The 10,907-nt window shown below is 40.6% G+C and overlaps 1 pseudogene; it reads right to left on the bottom strand.

The window, feature by feature from the left end:
- Positions 1-242: 242 nt before the first annotated feature.
- LOC121549600 lies at positions 243-5,894 on the bottom strand (annotated as a pseudogene).
- Between the last annotated feature and the right edge of the window lie 5,013 nt (positions 5,895-10,907).

Below are 10,907 nucleotides of genomic sequence, written 5' to 3'. Positions count from 1 at the left end.
TTTGAACAGTGAGAGACAGAATAACAACAAAGAAATCCAGAAAACGCATCTCAAAAATGTTATAAATTGATTTGCATTTTAATGAGGGAAATAAGTATTTGACACCCCTCTCAATCAGAAAGATTTCTGGATCCCAGGTGTCTTTTATACAGGTAACGAGCTGAGATTAGGAGCACACTCTTAAAGCGAGTGCCCCACTCTTCAACAATGTCTCATATCAAAGATAAACACATTACCACAAATTAATGATAAGACTTTATTATGAAAATGCCATTAAAATCAAACAGAGTACCATAATATGACCAGATTCCACAGTTTTTGTTTGATTATTTTACATCATGTTCTGTCATCTAACTGTTTGGTATTAATATATATTAAAGATCTCCAGACAATGCTCATGCAAAACAATTTAGTTTAAACATATAAACTATCTACTGAGACCTTTAAAGCATGAATATATTTTCTATATGGCAAAATGTGTAGAATTGTAGGAAATTAACTTAAAACTTCTCTCTACCGTCTCCACTAAAATGTTTTGCCGCGAGGTGGGAGGCTTCCCACAACCGAATCTCGCTTAGGGCCCCCAAAAGACTGGGATGAACCCAGTGATCACTCCGATCCGATACTCTGGAGAAGAATGTATAATGGCCAACATGAATTATCGAGTTACAGAATATATTAAAACAGGAACAAATGTCCTTAATGAACACAACTTGTCAAAAAGATCAAGGCTTTCCCGTGAGGCAGAAATGTATACTAGAGAATAAAAGACACCAACCCTGCTACAGTACACCTCAGTAGTACTATTTATCACGATAATATATACGTATACCACTTAGCAGATGCTTTAATCCAAAGCCACTTCCAGTATAGTGACAGTGAGTGCATACATTTTTAGTATGTGTATGTGATCCCTGCGGGACTTGAACCCATGACCTTGGCATTGCTAGTATCCTTACCTTCAAATAAATACTTTCCGTCGCCCGGTGAGCACTGTCTTTGACTGAGCTCTCCCAGCTGTTTGTCTGTGCTGCGGGAGGGGATGTAGGCCTGCACGTTGAAGCAGTAACTCACCCCAGGATCTACATCCCCTCTTCTAGCTCTATCTCACTGCTTGCAGAGATCTTTGTTTTCTAGAGGGAGAATTACATAAAGAAGGGGTTATATTATGTCTTTTCTTATGTATTTAATTTGTATAACTTGTTCATTACTGTTTTACTATCATAAAACAATCATATATTCATAACACACATAGAGAGATTTCCCATGCAATATAATCAGAAGTAAGATTGGCCAAACTCATACATCCACTTAATGCATTTAATTTACACTGAACAAAAACAAAAATATGAACGCAACATGCAACAATTTCAAAGATTTTACTGAGTTACAGTTCATTTAAGGAAATCAGTCAATTGAAATAAATTAATTAGGTCCTTATCTATGGATTTCACATGACTGGGAATACAGATATGCATCTGTTGGTCACAGATACCTTAAAAAAAAGGTAGCGGCATGGATCAGAAAAACAGTCAGTATCTGGTGTGACCATCATTTGCCTCATGCTGCATGACACATCTCCTTCGCATAGAGTTGATCAGGCTGTTGACTGTGGCCTGTTGATCAGGCTGTTGATGTTGTTCCACTCCTCTTCAATGTCTGTGCGGTTGGTGGATATTGGCAGGAACTGGAACATGCTGTCGTACACGGCTATCCAGAGCATCCCAAACATGCTCAATGAGTGACATGGCTGGTGAGAATGCAGGCCATGAAAGAACTGGGACATTTTCAGCTCCCAGGAATTTTGTACAGCTCCTTGCGACATGGGGCCGTGCAAAATCATCCTGAAACATGAGGCGATGGCGGCTGATGAATGGCACGACAATAGGTCTCAGGATTTCGTCACCGTATCTCTGTGCATTCAAATTGCCATCGATAAAATACATTTGTGCTTGTTGTCCGTAGCTTATACATGCCCATACCATAACTCCACCGCCACCATGGGGCACTCTTGTTCACAATGTTGATATCAGCAAACCACTCGCCACACAACGCCATCTGCCCGGTACAGTTGAAACCGGGATTCATCCGTGAAGAGCACACTTCTCCAGCATGCAAGTGGCCATCGAAGGTGAGCATTTGCCCTCTGAAGTCGGTTTACGACACCGAACTGCAGTCAGGTCAAGACTCTGGTGAGGACGACGAGCACGCAGATGAGGTTCCTTGAGACAGTTTCTGACAGTTTGTGCAGAAATTCTTCAGTTGTTCAAACCCACAGTTTCATCAGCTCTCTGGGTGGCTCATCTCAGATCATCCTACAGGTGAAGAAGCCGGATGTGGAGGTCCTGGACTGGCGTGGTTACACGTGGTCTGCGGTTGTGAGGCCAGTTGGACGTACTACAAATTCTCTAAAACAGCTCTGGCAACAGCTCTGGCAACAGCTCTGGTGGACATTCCTGCAGTCAGCATGACAATTTAATGCTCCTCAAAACTTGAGACATCTGCGGCATTGCGTTGTGTGACAAAACTTCACATTTTAGAGTGGCCATTTATTGTCTCCAGCACAAGGTGCACCTGTGTAATGATCATGCTGTATAATCAGCTTCTTGATATGCCACTCCTGTCAGATGGATGAGTTATCTTGGCAAAGGAGAAATGCTAGCAAACAGGGATGTAAAGAAATGTGTGCACAAAAATTTGAGAGAAATATGCTTTTTGCGTATGGAACATTTATGGGATCTTTTATTTCAGCTCATCAAACATGGGACCAACACTTTACATGTTACTTTTATATTTTTGTTCAGCATAATTAAATTCCTTGACTTGCTCCTTTAAGGAGCCTACATCATTGACAAATGTCCTCTATGTCATTTGCTTCGACCCCAGGCCCTACAGTACTTTTAGGAAAGTGTAGGGCTGCCATTTTTATTACCCTCCCCTTTGAGCTTACCTTGCCCCTGCTTGTTGCTTTCCCGAAGGTGACTTTGTACTGCAGCTCATCAGCAAAGACATCCCGGATGGTTCTCTGTTGGTTCTGCTCATTGAACAGGGCTGTGGGAGGGTCTTCTACATACAGGGTGATCTTCTTCTTGTCTTTGCTCACCTCAATCTTGAACTCAGGTCTGCCTATAAGCGCTGGAAGGGAAATAACACGAGGGTTGACATGCTTGCTTGTCACACCTGGCGCCACTTGGTGACACTGGCATGCAGTTGGAATAGAAAACAAAGAAAGTCTTCTTTCTCCCAGTGATTTATGGAATGACCAACATTTCAACACTGGCATGCAGAAAATGTGCCCTGATACATGGCTGTTGATTCCTATGGCACCACAGGTGTCAACAGCCATGTATCAGGGCATGCGGAAAATGTGTCATTGTATGGTGGGGTACCTACTGTCATTGTAAGGGGTGAACCTCTCCGACCTTGTGTGGGGGAACTCTATGAGGTCAGAGTTCACACCAAGTAGGGGTTTTGAGAGGACATCAGCGGAGTATATGGCCTTCAGGTCCCCGAGAGAGTTGGACAGGTCACACTCTGTCGCCATAGTCCTGATACAGTGTTGGTTCTTCTCTCTGTTCTGACCAATTCTGAAATAAAGAAGATATTTATGTTTGAGTCACAACATCATTCTGATACTGTTAGCGTTCCTCTCTCTGTTCTGGCCAACACTGAAATAGACATAATGGTAGGTTTCAGTCAAAGGATTATTATTATCTTCAAACATGTTTTTTTGTTGCATTTAGGTCGTTCATTGGGTCTGGATTGGAATCTTAGTTCAACAATAAGAAAAGTACCAAATGTTAATCTTTGACTTGCAGGCCTCTGCACCACATATCACACACATTGCACTTCACTAAAACAAAGATTTGTATTCTTTATTTTTCAGCTCCAAAACCCCTTGATCTATTTGCCAGTACACTGCAAATTGGCCAGTGTTGAATTTTCAGTAACATTTCTAGTGTTGATTCAGGAGTTAAAGTGGTGTAAAAGAACACTCGGTAGTGTAAAAGAACCCCCAGTATTGGTGTTAATAACCAGAGTTATTGTTTTTACACTGTGGACATTAAAACAGTCCCATCAAATCCACACCCATCTCTTTCATATTTCCCAGCATGCTCTACTGCAGGTAGATTTTTTTAGGATTGTTTTTAATATCTGTGTTTTTGCATGTAGCCTACATTGATTGATTGATTAATCTTATGCTACACAAAGATAAATAACACATTTTTCTAAACTAATCCACAGTTAGTAAGATGTATTGCACCCATTACTGAAATGGTTGTTCCCATTTAAATGGTTTAAGTAGTGTTTTTTTTTTATCAAGTTTACTAACCCTGCCAATTAATTCTGAATGCAGGTTGCAGGTGAATAAAAAAATCTAACGTGGATGTCCTAACTCTGGCTGCATTGCAATAGCAATTCCACATTACTTTACAAGCCAGCATAACGTGACTTGCAGGCCTGATGTGGCATTTTAACCAGGGAGTTTTGTAACACCACTGTGTTAAGAGTAAAAGGGCCATCAACTAGACCAATAAGTAAGGCCTTATGATATACAGTATGTAATGTATTGTCACAGAGTTTAATTTTAATGATAACATTCGCCTAGGAACTCACTTGTTGAAAGCCACAGGACTTTAAATGGAATGAATTCAGCAACTAACAAATACAGTCAAGGGTGTTAACTCTACAATTTACTCAAAAAGAAAATGAACCCTGGGAAATATGCAAATTAGGCGTTTTCTGTGTATAATTCTGAAAACTCTTTTGGCAGATCAATAGTGTAGTCTGACCGCATCAGTCCTGCCCTCCTACTGCCTTCCAACACATCACCCTGACTCTTCAGGGTCAGAGACTGATTCTGGGAATAGGTTAGTGCAGACCTCCCACGATAACTGTCATGCGTCAGTGTGTATCGGTAGGACAGAGTCAGGCGCAGGACACATAACTTAGTCAACGACGTACTTTACTTGTCACAAGTAAATAAACATATCTTCCACGCAGGGAAGAAAATACCGACTCGCATGTCAATGACAACGAACATTCACGCACAACACCATGCGGGATTATTAATTGGAACCAGGTGTGTAAGTACTCCGGTGACGACGAACGCCAAAGCCTGCCCGAGCAAGGAGGAGGAGCAGCCTCGGCTGAATTCGTGACAATAACGTGATTACAGGCAACATATTTTTTAATATTTCATTGTTATCTCTTCCTGTAAGTGCAAAAACCAGTAATCCGTATGTAAATTAATTACTTACATAGAATATTCAACGGTGTATGAAAAGTTGAAAGGTTCAGGATCCCACATAAGCAGTGTTTTGAAGTTGATCGACAACCAGGAAACATTCTGTGCCTTGGGATATTCCCCTACAAGAAGAGCAAGATCAGTTAACTACATGTAATGTTAGACATTGAGTGAAAGGTAAATAATTAGGGACAGTGTGCCTTTTCATAAGAGGGTCACAGGGTACATTGCCTGTACTGTAAACCAGGCTGGTCCCAAGAATTTGGCAACAAAACATTTTGACATTATGGCTTTTAAATAATGCAGTAGGCCAATGTGCATAAGTATTTTATTTATCCATACTATTTGTCTAGTCTACAGCTTTTAGGATTGTAGGCTATATTTTAATTGCCACTTGACTCACCTGAAACACAGTTTGTAAAGAAGAGTACAGTACACAATGTCATAAAAAACATTTTCCTTTCCATTTTCATCATTTTATATTCCAACAGGTCAGTATAAAAACAGTAATCCGATCGGATTGATCCGTGCACGGTTATTTTAAGCAATATCCGACCTTAAACAACGAAGACGGATAATAATTTCGACTGCATGAATTCATTTTTCTAATGTCGTCTAGAAGATTGAATTAATGAACAGAGACAGTGTGGGCGTAGAGAGGAGGGTCTGCTACAGGATACGTGTTCTAACGGTTTCAAAGTAAAAGCTATGTGACTATTTGACGTTACCTGACCATCGCTCCATCTAGCTAGCTTCTATAGGTTAGTTATAATAAGGGCCACCAACAAGTAACGTTAGTAAGTTATCTAGCTAACTAGCTAGCTGCCTTCAATGATTGATGGCTTTCCTGACAGACAAGACAGGGAGTGTGCGCGCGCGCTCTATCTGTGTATACACTGTCCAAGGATCGTTCAAGACTATTCAGCCCCAGCTGACACGGTTTACATAGGCTACCAAGTTTTGACCATCACCCTCTCTCTCTGCCATCAGGTGTTTATGAATTAATTATCAGCAGTGATGTGAAATACTTAAGTAAAACTACTTTAAAGTACTACTTAGGTCGTTTTTTAGGGTATCTGTACTTAACTGTTACTTTTTGCTCCATCAATTTTCCCTGACACCCAAAAAGTACTTGTTACATTTTTTATGCTTAGCAGGACAGGAAAATGGTCAAATTCACGCACTTCTCAAGAGAACATCCTGGTCATCCCTACTGCCTCTGAACTGGCTGACTCACTAAACACACATGCTTCCTTTGTAAATTATGTCTGAGTGTTGGAGTGTACCCCTGGCTGTCTGAAAAGAAAAGAAAATGGTGCTGTCTGTTTTGCTTAATATAAGGAATTTGAAATGATTTATACTTTTACTATTTTTACTCAAGTAGTATTTTACTAGGTGACTTTTACGAGAGGTCATTTTCTATTAGGGTATTAGGGTATACTTCCTCTTCCTCCCTCAGGTCTGCCTTCTTTGTGTTCTCAGCAGAGTTCCGTCCGACGGTCAAACAGGAGTTCCCAGGTAAACTAATGATGATGATAGTATTACTAACAGGAGTTCCCAGGTAAACTAATGATGATGATAGTATTACTAACAGGAGTTCCCAGGTAAACTAATGATGATATAGTATTACTAACAGGAGTTCCCAGGTAAACTAATCATGATGATAGTATTACTAACAGGAGTTCCCAGGTAAACTAATGATGATGATAGTATTACTAACAGGAGTTCCCAGGTAAACTAATGATGATGATAGTATTACTAACAGGAGTTCCCAGGTAAACTAATGATGATGATAGTATTACTAACAGGAGGTCCCAGGTAAACTAATCATGATGATAGTATTACTAACAGGAGTTAAAGTATTACTAACAGGAGTTCCCAGGTAAACTAATCATGATGATAGTATTACTAACAGGGCCTAAAAACATTTTGGTCCACCAGCAACTGTGGAATGTCATTTTTCACCTGGTCGGCGATTGGAACCAGCGACCTTTCGGTTGCTGGGACAGCGCTCTTCACCACTAAGCTACCTATTTGGTTAAAACTGTGATAATAACAGTACTGTATTAGTGGTATTAGGTTAAAACAGTAGTAATATCAGTACTGTATTAGTGGTATTAGGTTAAAACAGTAGTAATATCAGTACTGTATTAGTGGTATTAGGGTAAAACAGTAGTAATATCGTACTGTATTTGGTTAAAACAGTAGTAATATCAGTACTGTATTAGTGGTATTAGGGTAAACAGTAGTAATATCAGTACTGTATTTGGTTAAAACAGTAGTAATATCAGTACTGTATTAGTGGTATTAGGTTAAAACAGTAGTAATATCAGTACTGTATTTGGTTAAAACAGTAGTAATATCAGTACTGTATTAGTGGTATTAGGGTAAAACAGTAGTAATATCAGTACTGTATTAGTGGTATTAGGGTAAAGCAGTAGTAATATCAGTACTGTATTAGTGGTATTAGGGTAAAACAGTAGTAATATCAGTAGCTGTATTAGTGGTATTAGGTTAAAACAGTGATAATAATAGATGTGTAATGTAGACGATGGTTTGTCCCCACATTATCGGCCCAATTTCAGCCTTTCATCCCCACTGGGACCCATTTAATATGTTATCAGCCGATACAGATATTGTCACCGGTATATTGTGCATCCCTAGTAATATGTGTAATGTATTGTCTCCAGGCTGCTCCATAGGAGAGTATTATCAATAGCAGTAGTATATATAATAATCTATATATTGGTAGTAGTATATAATAATAGTGTGTATTATCAATAGCAGTAGCGGCAGGTAGCTTGGTGGTTAGGAGCGTTGTGCCAGTGACTGAGGGATCGCTGGTTCTAATCCCGAGCCGACTAGGTGAAAAATATGTCGATGTGCCTTTAAGCCAAGGCACTTAACCCTAATTGCTCCTGTAAGTCGCTCTGGATAAGAGCGTCTACTAAATGACAAAAATGTAAATGTATATATAATAATCTATATATTGGTAGTAGTATATATAATAATCTATATATTGGTAGTAGTATATATAATAATCTATATAGTGGTAGTATTAGTATATATATATAATAATAATAATATATATATATTGGTAGTAGTAGTATATACAGTTGAAGTCGGAAGTTTTAACTCAGTTTTTCACAATTCCTGACATTTAATCCTAGTAAAAATTCCCTGTTTTATGTCAGTTAGGATCACCACTTTATTTTAAGAATGTGAAATATCAGAATAATAGTAGAGTGATTTATTTCAGCTTTTATTTCTTTCATCACATTCCCAGTGGTCAGAAGTTTACATACACTCAATTAGTATTTGGTAGCATTGCCCTTTAAATTGTTTAACTTGGGTCAAACGTTTCGGGTAGCCCTCCACAAGCTTCCCAGAATAAGTTGGGTGAATTTTGCCCATTCCTCCTGACAGAGCTGGTGTAACTGGAGTCAGGTTTGTAGGCCTCCTTGCTCGCACACGCTTTTTTCATTTTCTATAGGATTGAGGTCAGGGGCTTTGTGATGGCCACTCCAATACCTTGACTTTGTTGTCCTTAAGCCATTTTGCCACAACTTTGGAAGTATGCTTGGGGTCATTGTCCATTGGAAGACCCATTTGCGACCAAGCTTTAACTTCCTGACTGATGTCTTGAGATGTTGCTTCAATATATCCTCAACGTGATCAAGACAAAGGAGATGATTATGGACTACAGGAAAGGGAGGACCGAGAACGCCCCCATTCTCATCGACGGGGCTGTAGTGGAGCAGGCTGAGAGCTTCAAGAGACTAGGTGTCCACATCACCAACAAACTATCATGGTCCAAACACACCAAGACAGTCGTGAAGAGGGCACGACAAAGCCTATCCCTCTCAGGAGACTGAAAAGATTTGGCATGGGTCCTCAGATCCTCAAATAGTTATACAGCTGCACCATCGAGAGCATCCTGACTGGTTGCATCACTGCCTGGTATGGCAACTGCTTGGCCTCCGAACCGCAAGGCACTACAGAGGGTAGTGCGTGGCCCAGCACACATCACTGGGGCCAAGCTTCCCTGCCATCCAGGACCTCCTATACCAGGTGGGTGTCAGAGAAGGCCCTCAAATGTCAAAGACTCCAGCCACCCTAGTCATAGACTGTTCTCTCTGCTACCTCACGGCAAGCGTACCGGAGTGCCAAGTCTAGGTCCAAAAGGCTTCTTAACAGCTTCTACCCCCAAGCCATAAGACTCCTGAACAGCTAATCATGGCTACCCATACTATTTGCACTGCCCCCACCCCATCTTCAGCGGTGAAGTTGTCCTGTCCCCTTAGCAGAAAAAACACCCCCAAGAGCATAATGTTTCACCTCCATGTTTGACAGTGGGATGGTGTTCTTGGGGTCATGGCAGCATTCCTCCTCCTCCAAACACAGCGAGTTGAGTTGATGCCAAAGAGCTCCATTTTGGTCTCATCTGACCACAACACTTTCACCCAGTTCTCCTCCTGAATCATTCAGATGTTAATTGGCAAATTTCAGACGGGCATGTATATGTGCTTTCTTGAGCAGGGGGACCTTGCGGGCGCTGCAGGATTTCAGTCCTTCACGGCGTAGTGTGTTACCAATTGTTTTCTTGGTGACTATGGTCCCAGCTGCCTTGAGATCATTGACAATATCCTCCAGTGTAGTTCTGGGCTGACTTCTTCACCGTTCTTATGATCATTGCAACTCCACGAGGTGAGATCTTGCATGGAGCCCCAGGCCGAGGGATATTGACAGTTCTTTGGTTTCTTCCATTTACGAATAATCCACTAACTGTTGTCACCTTCTCACCAAACTGCTTGGCGATGGTCTTGTAGCCCATTCCAGCCTTTGTGTAGGTCTACAATCTTGTCCCTGACATCCTTGGAGAGCTCCTTGGTCTTGTGCCATGGTGGAGAGTTTGGAATCTGATTGATTGCTTCTGCTGGACAGGTGTCTTTTATACAGGTAGCCGTAGCTGAGAATAGGAGCACTTTTAAGGGTGTGCTCCTGGTCTCAGCTCGTTGCCTTATAAAAGACACCTGGAGCCAGAAATCTTTCTGATTGAGAGGGGTCAAATACTTATTTCCCTCATTAAATGCAAATCAATTCATAACATTTTTGACATGCATTTTTCTGGATTTTTTGGTTGTTATTCTGTCTCTCACTGTTCAAATAAACCTACCATTAAAATTATAGACTGATCATTTCTTTGTCAGTGGGCAAAACGTATACAAAATCAGCATAGGGGGGATCAAATACTTTTGTCCCTCACTGTATGTATGTACAGTGGGGAAAAAAGTATTTAGTCAGCCACCAATTGTGTCAAGTTCTCCCACTTAAAAGGATGAGAGAGGCCTGTAATTTTCATCATAGGTACACATCAACTATGGCAGACAAAATGAGAAAAACAATTCCAGAAAATCACATTGTAGGATTTTTAATGAATTTATTTGCAAATTATGGTGGAAATAAGTATTTGGTCAATAACAAAAGTTTCTGTCAATACTTTGTTATATACCCTTTGTTGGCAATGACACGGTCAAACGTTTTTCTGTAAGTCTTCACAAGGTTTTCACACACTGTTGCTGGTATTTTTGGGCCCATTCCTCCATGCAGATCTCCTCTAGAGCAGATGTTTTGGGGCTGTCGCTGGGCAACACAGTCT

The sequence above is a fragment of the Coregonus clupeaformis genome, unplaced genomic scaffold, assembly GCF_020615455.1.
Source record: "Coregonus clupeaformis isolate EN_2021a unplaced genomic scaffold, ASM2061545v1 scaf2278, whole genome shotgun sequence".
Lineage (NCBI taxonomy): Eukaryota > Metazoa > Chordata > Actinopteri > Salmoniformes > Salmonidae > Coregonus > Coregonus clupeaformis.
The sequence above is the reverse complement of the archived record's forward strand: the minus strand, read 5'-3'. Positions and strand labels throughout refer to the sequence as shown.